The 9,782-nt window shown below is 42.6% G+C and overlaps 1 long non-coding RNA gene across 1 annotated transcript; it reads left to right on the top strand.

Annotated features, from left to right (window-relative positions):
- The first annotated feature begins 998 nt into the window (after positions 1 to 998).
- LOC119572848 lies at positions 999 to 1,630 on the top strand. Its single transcript, XR_005228737.1, has 2 exons — positions 999 to 1,047; positions 1,251 to 1,630. It is a non-coding gene; the product is annotated as an uncharacterized LOC119572848 (long non-coding RNA).
- The last annotated feature ends 8,152 nt before the right edge of the window (positions 1,631 to 9,782 follow it).

Here is a 9,782-nt window from a genome sequence, read left to right as displayed (position 1 = left end):
TATTGAGATATGATATAAAAAATTGTGTGGGTGTGTGTGTGTGTGTGTGGGTGTGTTGTGTGTGTGTGTGTGTGTGTGTGTGTGTGTGTGTGTGTGTGTGTGTGTGTTGTGCGTGTGTGTGTGGCGTGTGTGTGTGTGTGTATATCATATGTACATATAATGTATATTTATATAACACACACACACACAAACACTTACACCACACAAAGACACACACACACACACACAAACACACACAAAGACACAAACACACACACACACACACATATATTATATATATATATATATATATATATATATATATATATATATATATATATATGGTATGTATGTATAGCAAAGAAGCCTTGCGATAATTATTTTCTTGTTTTTGAAGAGTCCTGGGGTGTTGTGACACAGGCCTTGCAATCTATGACCAATGCAGTATGTGCAGCCTCCTATAGCCACATGGTGTGGTGGGTCAGCCTGCTCCTGGCGCTCTCCTGCTAGCAGGCTGGAAGTCCTGGCGAATAGACCTCTCTACCTCATTCACGAATCATGGTACATTCAGCCTCATGGTGGTGCGCAGGTGTGTTCAACTGTAGGAACTTTGTTGGCATCATGACTTTTATATTTTGTTAGATTTTCCTTTGTAGATAAGACTTTAAGGTTATATTCATACAAAAGCCATGAGACCAGCAATAGAATTTATAAATCCTTGTGGCAATCCCTAGTGAATGGTATAAACATTTTGTGAGGCGAATTAAGATACATGGACGCAGGAATGTATTTTTTTTTGCATGACTTTCACATTTTCATATCCTTTATGACATGTATAATGTCCTCATGCTTTCAAATGTTACTCCCCAATGATATGTACATGACTATGACCTTATTTACACTGTCCATTTTTCATCTTGAGTCATAGTCACATTAATGTTTTCTCTGCATTGCTTTAACCTAAGGGACAGGCAACAGACATTCAATCCAGGCAGAAGAAATTCTTCGACTGAAGGAAAGATTAATAATCTGTATGTGAAGCATACTGCTTGCCTATAGAAAAGATTGGTAGGTATATGATTCTTTGATTCAGCTTACAATGGATAGCTGGATTTTAATTATTCATATTTAGTAATTAGTTTAACTTTGGGAAATGGAATTATATTTTGAATGACACTCCCATTAATTTCCAATTGTATGCACTCCAGTTCGAATAATAGATGAAAACTTCTTATCAGGATAAAGAATTATTAATGTTTAATCATCTGCAGCACCAATGATGGAGCGAGACAAGTTCATGGGAGCAGAAGAGGCCAAGGAGATGGGCTTAGTTGATGAAGTTCTTACCAGTCCACCCAAAGTAGGAGACAAAGATACTCAAACTTCTGTGTAATTTTTTTCCTTTTCAAAATGTCTTTATGGTGGGACAATATCAGGTGTGTATATATTTGTCATTGTTTTGTATGCGTCTGTTCCAAACAGACGCATAGAATGGAAATAAAAGGGATTTTTATCATATTGCTGAAGTACATTTCAGTTGCTTAATAATTTTCAGTGCAGTGTTGCTAGACAATAAAGAGATTTTGCAGAAGTGCATGTAGTGCCTCTTTGTTGTAAGTACTTTTTGTATCAATAAAGATTTTGCAAAGTTGTTCCATATTTTCTTTTCCTTCAGTTTTTTAAAAAATATATCTAAACTTAGATATGTTTATAAGTGAACAAAATTACTATGATGCATCTGTCATTACATCTCCATGTATGAACTTGAGATCCACTTTATTTCTTGTAATCAGAATCCAGTCCACCGTCTTCCCCTTTGCTCAACCACAACAAGCATGAAACTAAACATGTATATTTTCATATATATTGTACAACACATATTTGTGATCTCATACAGTTTACTCAGTGTGTTATGTGCTTTAGTGCCTTTACACTACAGTAGTTAATTTTTGCTTGGAAGGAGCATTTTCAGGAAAGGTTGCATTAGCAATGAGAATAATATTGTGTTAAAATATTGAGCTTTAATTTAAACTTTTTAAAAACATATTACATCTCTCAGTCTACACGATTCTAAAGTTTGTTGAATTTTGTTTATACACTTTGTAATTTTTATTTGCACTTATTACAGTGTGGTTTATATGTATATAAAGAAATATTGATTTATTTTTATTAAACACTTGTCTAAATTTTAAAACTAGTCATAAACCATGAGTCGGATCTGGATGGCCTTAGGTTGCTGAAAATTTTCCCAAAGTGAGATCATGATACAGTTATATAATGTGCATTTCTAAGAAACATTCTATTGATTCTTTTAAATGTGGTGATGCCAAAGAGATGCACAATGACTCTGTGTCCTATGCTTAGTGTTTTTTAAGATGTCTACCAACTCCTAGTGACAAAATGAAATACAACATATAGCCAACCCATACTATTCTGGACTTAGGAAAATCTGGACAACAGCTGAAACTGGCAAACACTGACTGGTAAACCACGAAGAGAGGAAGGAAGTAGGAGAGCTAGAGAGGGAGGGAAAGGAAGAAGAAAAGAAGAGAAGAGATAAGAAACACACACACACACACACACACACACACACACACACACACACACACACACACACACACACACATACACACACACACACACACACACACACACACAGGGGAGGAGGGAAGGAGAGAGAGAGAGAGAGAGAGAGAGAGAGAGAGAGAGAGAGAGAGAGAGAGAGAGAGAGGGGGGAGTATGGCGGGTCAATAACCATATGGCAGTTGTAAGCTTCAAATCGAGGTCATTCGCTCCTACTAGATAACTGTTCCAGCTGCTATATGGCTACTGACCCGCCAACCCTTTCCCTTCCGGTTGGTTGAGCACGTGGAAAGACTAGGACGAGGACTACGAGGACCTAGACGAGACCGAGGACGTGTGGACATCAAAGACGGATGGATTTCACCACAGATCAAGAAGAAGAGGCCGACAAAGACGAGAAGCCATGAAGATGGATCAAAGACAGTGCAAGTGAGATCGAGATGACCAGCCAATCAAGTTTAGACAAAGATGGGTCACCCCTAGAGGCAAATCAAATAGCGCCTCGAGGGCGAGGCCTGAGTAGGTGGCCTAGCAATATCATGGATCAGTAGCCATATGGCAGCTGAAACAGTAGGGAGTGGAAACTTCGCTTCGCAGCTGTTCTCCTACGCCATGTTTTTGGGGGTATAGGGCTGTTTCGCGCCTGTCGCCGTCACCTCATTAAACCTCCCGCGCCTGGCCGGCCATGCACCTCATTAGCACCGTTCCTTATTTATCGTATCCAATGTTCATTTCCTTGTGTTGTACTCTTTCAACACTAAAGAGTCAAGCTGTACCAGTCTATCACTGTTAACTCCAGTCCAAGGTAGATATCCACAGAGGCAGAAATATAGAAAAATACAAAGAGACTTACCTTTTGTTTTTTAATGCTTATTTGTCACATTTCATCTAGTTTTATTTTTGAGCTTTTACACGCTTGCAACCAGTCCTATTTGCAAAGCACAAAAGAGAAATAGCCAAAACTATAGCTTAATGCATGTATGTCCACGTTTGAGGACAGTTATTACTGAACTGTGGGGCAAGTGCCACACCAGCGTCGTGGCCTCTCCTGACCGTGCTGACCCAGCACAGAGCAGTGGTGCCCTTTTTTACAAGGCCTGTAGATTACCACCCTTGTGTCCCCGAGACAGTGTCTATAGTGCCTTGTACAACACTAAAGGCTTATCCCCTCCATAGGATCAACACCATACTCTATAGCCTCAGTGGAATGTGGAGTTCCCTTGAACACTGCATTCCATCTACCCTACAACTACTGGAAAATTGAAATCCCTGGTGTATAGTGGTCTTACTAGGTCAAGATTGCCTATAAAATACCATTCCAAAGCTACTACCATAAGTCTGGCCGTTGACAGTGAGAACAAGTAAGTAGTAATATGAGTTCAATGAACCATAGGCCCTATAATGTACTTCAGTCTAAACATAAACAGGAACACAACAGCACTATTAGTACTGGAAAAGGACGAATGTGCCATTTTAAAAGAAGTACCAGGAGAAACACTCGCACCAGACGGTGAGTACAGAAATGCCCGCTTTCACAATCCATATGTAGGGAAATGTCTGCCCACTTAACACGCACGCAGGCAAATGCTCACGTATCAACAATAACTGTAGGGGAAAAGTCCGCCCAGGGTAAAGTCCTACCGTAACTATTGAGCTCACCGCAAATGTCAGTTATACATTGCAGCATAGTCTAGTATCGCGTTATATAGAAAAGCTTCTGAAGGTCGCTCATTCTGAGCAAGGCTCACAATATTTCCATCGTGTTGAAGGACTGAAAACAACTGATATCCGAATTTAATTCCTATCTTACTCATTTCAACTTCTTTAGCTAAACCATTCAGGAAGAAAATATCTCCTCTCCCTTTCTGCTGTGAGATACCTATATATCCTGAAGCGACATTTGGTGTTGATTTGGTGTTGTGATGTCTATTCACTTAGCTCTGATAGCTGGCGCCTTGATACATTTGAAACAAGGCTGCTTATTGGTCAATGGAACTCAGAAGAAGGCTTTGAATTTACAGTTCATCTTTTTACTGCTACATATTTATGTAGTTACTCAACCTAAAAGTATACAGTTAAGCTACAGGATAATTTCCATTTCCAACCAAGACCTTTTTTATTTAATGTTTTTAAAGAAAGTCAAAGTTGATTATAAAAGTTTATAAAGTGATGAGTGACGTTCGAAGTAATCACGGACATGCAGGTGTTCTAAATCAGTAGGTTGCTATGATCTCAAAATGAAATAAATTGTACAAATTCGTTCTATATGTATTTATTAACTGACGACTTTATCTGTTCTGTACATAAACGGTTTACGCGGCGTTTCTACTTCCAATTGGCACAAGCGCATCTTGCATCTTTAGTTCGTTCGTCAATATATTTTGGAATATATAAAGTCTTATACCACCTCATATTTCATTTTGTTTAAGACTAACAAAAACATTAGAGATTTATGAAATAGCAACACAACTAATGCCGGGAAACTTGAGCGGAGCGCCAATGTCTGATCCAGAGACGTGCCAGGCCTCCCCACCCATAAAGTGAAAGGAAAATAATGGCTTAAACAAAACAGCTACCACTACTAGCAGTACGAATAATAGTTGCAATAGTAATAGTAATCACAGCATAAAGGTATGCATCCTAAAGCGTTCTCAGACCAATTATAGTTGCTTTTAACGTCATCTGAAGTCGCCATTGCCAGGGGCAAGCCTCTATCGGCCAGCCGACATTCCCGCAACGTCTGTCGTTTGTCTGGAACCCGTAGCGACTCCACTCCAGCGCGACTCTGAAGGGCTGGCATCCACCAAGCACAGTCATGCTTTGTTTTTAATCAGCTATCTGACCTAAATGAACAGACTATGGTATGATTTGATAGCTCAGTGCAACTTGCCTGTTATTCCAACCTTCAACAGGTTGACAAAAAAAAAAAAAAAAAAAAAACAGAGCCTATCTATACTGTCAAAGCCTCTCTGGAAATCAATAAAACAGCAAAATGATAACAATAAATGATTTGTCAGGGTAAAAATGTGCCCTGAAGCCATTTTGTTCTTGAACTAAAATGTAAGCATATTCAAGGGAAGTTTTCATTCTATTATTGAAGTTAGCAAAGTCAAATTTCACAGCGTCAGACAGCAATGAAATCCCACGATAATTCAGTGGCACTCTCTGATCCACCCTTTTAGGTATAATTGCCTTCCCAAAAGTTTTATTTTTCATTTATTTAGTTTATTTATCATGTAGGCTATACAGAAGTAATGTAGATATTGGGCTTTTAAACATTTAATTTAGGAGCGGATCTGTACCGCTATTCATCACTGCTTTTCTACATTTAGACGTCTTGTCACTTTGTCAACTTCTACGAAAGTTAGCTTTCAATTAAAATCCTATTCGACAGAATGTACGAGAGAGAGAGGGGGGGGCAAGAGAAAGAGAGAGGGGGGGGGGGGCAAGAAAGAGAGAGGGGGGCAAGAGAAAGAGAGGACGAGGAGGGAGGGCAAGAGAGAGAGAGTGAGAGAGAGGGGTTAGAGAGAGTGGGATATACTTGAGTGTAATGTGTGGAATGAAGTGTATGATAATTTTTTTTTCCTAATTCGCCCTATGCCTGGCAGTGCATTCAGCAGCCAGTCGTCGTTTAAGACGAAGAATGACGTCCAAACGCAATGGAACAAGGTCCATATATAGACCTTGTATTGGACTTTTGTAATTCCTGCAAAAGGAACTACCTTGAAGAGTTGGAGGACCTTGAGTTTCCCTTCTTAGCTGGACCAGTCTTGGGGTGCCCCCCCCCCCATTGACTGGCTCACTGGGGTGGGATTGCACCCCCCCCCCTGGCCTCTCCCCAGCATGAGTATGCCCTGCAGCTAGTAACACGCTTCTTTGGTACCTTATTCAAGCCCTGATCCTAACCCAGTCAGGTAAATCGGATGGTCTTTGGGAGACTAGGCTCGAGCAGTCACTACTTCATTAACCTCACAAAGGTCCCGTGAGTGCCGTTAATATGAGACAGTGGCTGCATATACCCTCTCACCACCCCTATAGCTGTTAGACTGTGTTCTAACATCCAGCTTCCCCTAGTCTGACTCCATGGTGGGTTGGGACATAAGAGGGTGAAAGAAGTTCTGTAACATGGGGGAACTTAAAAGAAACCACACAATTTGACACAAAATGTGATGACTCATGCAAGGACTCGACCATGACAGTCACTTTGAAGCCATTTAAAGCTTTTAGTGATATGGAAAGAGCACAGACTGATTCTCCCAGATCTGCTGCTAAAATGGACATGGCAAAGAAACCATCACAAAAACAAAACATGTCTGTCCATCAAATTATCGAAAAGATGGATTCTCAGGTTGGCCTCTCCAGGCCTGCGCCCAAAACAGGGAGACCTCTGACTTTCCCTCAGACGTCTTCCCTAAACAATCTGTGCCGAAGGGGCGGTCTGAAACGACTTGGGCCGGAGACAGACTCTAAGGGAGAGTTTGGACCCTATAGGCACTACCCACAGTTTAAGATTCTCTACAAACCTGAAGATTCGACAGTGCCTACCAATTGGTGAGAGCATTGGAGGTCCATCGGCAAATCCGGTTTTAATCCAGGCTGCCAGAGATCTGGGCATGATCAAGCTACCCTGAATTTCCTGCAGGAAACAAAGGAGCTTAATGGTGGGATCCCAAAGACAGGAGAGTCAGGATGGTTCTTCTTGGCTATGATGTGGAGGTGATCACATCACACCCTCAAAAGAGAAGACCCCAGTTAAGTCCTGGTGACCCTGAAAGGAGCCTCAATCACCATCCTTGATTTGGGTACAGCCTCAGAACCTATGTGCCTGAGCCACTTTGGTGTTTCATGTGCAAAAAGTAGTCACCACCAGGCTAGCTTCAAAGCCAAACCCAAATGTGGTGTCTGCAGTAAGGCACAAAGTACTGAGGTGAGTCTTAAAGCGCAACAGTCAAATGTCCCAATTGTCCCAAGAGGCATCATGCCTGGAGCCTGGCTTGCTCTGCCAGGAAGGAGGCGGCCCTCAGGCGACAGCAGGTCATTACCAAATGACCTGAGTTTGTTTCTGCCCCCCCCCCCCCAGGTACCCATGTCTGGGGACAACAAAATGGCTTCCTCACCTCCTAAAAGAAAGGATAAACCTCCCCAACCAGCTCTGAATATCTTCAACAAAATTATTTCTGGCTTTTGTTAGTGTACACAAAAAAGAACCAGAGTAATAAAGATTCAAAGACTGCAAGATCCTCCCCAAGAGCCGACCAACTCCTCTTTGACAAGAAAAATATGCTGTAGTCACTGCAGTAGAAATAGCTTTGGGGAGGTCGAGTGAAGAGGCGGAGAAGGCAGACAGGGTTGCCCTAAAGGCAATGACCCAGACTGTTGCAGTCCCAAAGGGGAGAAAGCTGGACACATCCTAACCAGCTCCACCTCAGTGCGAGACTCCTCACCCTGCTCTAACCTTGGTCAAGCCCTCACAGGCAGAGCCAAAACAGGCTTATACCGATCCAGGTAAAGCCAGCAAAGGCTGAGACCACACAGGCTAAGCCTGGGAAGAGAAAAGCCCAGCCAGCAAAAGTCAAAGCTACCAACGGTTCTCCACGTCCCAGTAGACCCATAGCTAGCCAAGAAACTATGATACAGATGAAGATCCCTCAATCAGTGACATGGAGTTGTCAGATTTTGGTATGTGAGGCATCTGACTGAATCCGAATACATCGACATCATTAATGACACATAGTAACATTATGGTACACAAATTAAGTATACTACAGTGGAATATCAGTGGCTTTAATCCAGGGCTATTCTCCATGCAATTGTGTGGTCAAAGATACTGTTCACTTCTCAGGGTATCATATCTCGGACACCAAAGGCGTGATCACCCTGGAGGAGACTTAAATACACTTCCCATAGGAGTTCAGATGTGGCAGGCTATCACATATCTGAGGTGCTCAAGTCATTTCCTGAGACCGCCCTTCTCAACACCCAACACCCTTTGCCATTGTGGCTCTGGTGGAGAGAATCAGACGACGTGTCGATGCGACTGATATAAGTGATCCCTATGGCACTTTTGCCACCCCCTGGATGCTAGTCTAGCCCCAATACCACAGCACAATCCTAGATGGGAAACAAACAAGTCCACTGGCAAGTCTTCGGAATGCTTTGGCCCACTGCCTTAGATGCAATGAACCCCCACAGAATGAAAATGTGTATATGATTGAGGCAAGACTAGTCTGTGCCATAAATCTGGCAGCCTCACAGACCCCCCTAAACCTCAGCCTTGGTCCAGGAGTACATAGATGCCTCGTACTATAATGACGAGATATTGGAGGTCAACCACAGAGTTAACGTGCAGAAAACATTTCTGAAGGCAGGAAAACTCTGATAAGCTAGCCCTCCTGAGGGAGGGGAAGCCAAGGAAACTGTGAAGAGGGTCAGGCAGGAAAAGTGACTGAAATGGTGTGAGTCCTTTGGCCACCAGACCACCATTACAGAGCTGTGGGTCACCAGCTGCTCAGCCCTCAGGTGCACACATCACATCAGAGGCAAACAAGCTGATATTTAATTTTCTCTGTGAGAACAAGCAGCTAGTCTGCCAGCTGGAATGAGGGCAAACCAAGAATGCCTACTATCACGCAGACTTGCTCTTATTAGGGGTAGGGCAACCGAGCCTGATACCTTGATGCTATCTTCTCTCTGAGGGAGCTAAGAAAAACCTACCAAAGAGTTCTCGCTCAGCCCTGGGCTCTTATGGGATCTTCTACCCCATCATTTCCCATCTAGCGTTAGCAAGTGAGCTTGCATCACTCCATCTCTCTCCTCAGCTGTCTGGGAAGACGGCTGGGAGGATGGTACTAAGCCGGCTTCAATGAAATCAGAGGAAAACTCTTGGCCTGTAAAGGTGACTATTTCAGGAACAGACCGGCCGAAGTCAGAGGTCACCTATCACAGCACATGCCACTAGAAAATAGAACACTACAGGGTGGGCTCCTCAGTCCAGTCCTTTTCAACACTAATGTCCTGTATCCTCAACATACACCCTCAAGGGAGTGCAAGATCATCTATGCAGACGATCTTGCAATCATCTCCACTTATCAATACTGCATAAGGAGAGCCCAACACAGGACTAAAGATCTCTATGGCCAAATCAAAAGCCATGGCTCTCAAACATAATGTACATGGTACAAGTCTGCGTGTCCAGTTAATGGACCTAGAGTGGATTCAGG

The sequence above is a fragment of the Penaeus monodon genome, chromosome 5 (genome assembly GCF_015228065.2).
Source record: "Penaeus monodon isolate SGIC_2016 chromosome 5, NSTDA_Pmon_1, whole genome shotgun sequence".
Classification (NCBI taxonomy): Eukaryota; Metazoa; Arthropoda; class Malacostraca; order Decapoda; family Penaeidae; genus Penaeus; species Penaeus monodon.
The sequence above is the reverse complement of the archived record's forward strand: the minus strand, read 5'-3'. Positions and strand labels throughout refer to the sequence as shown.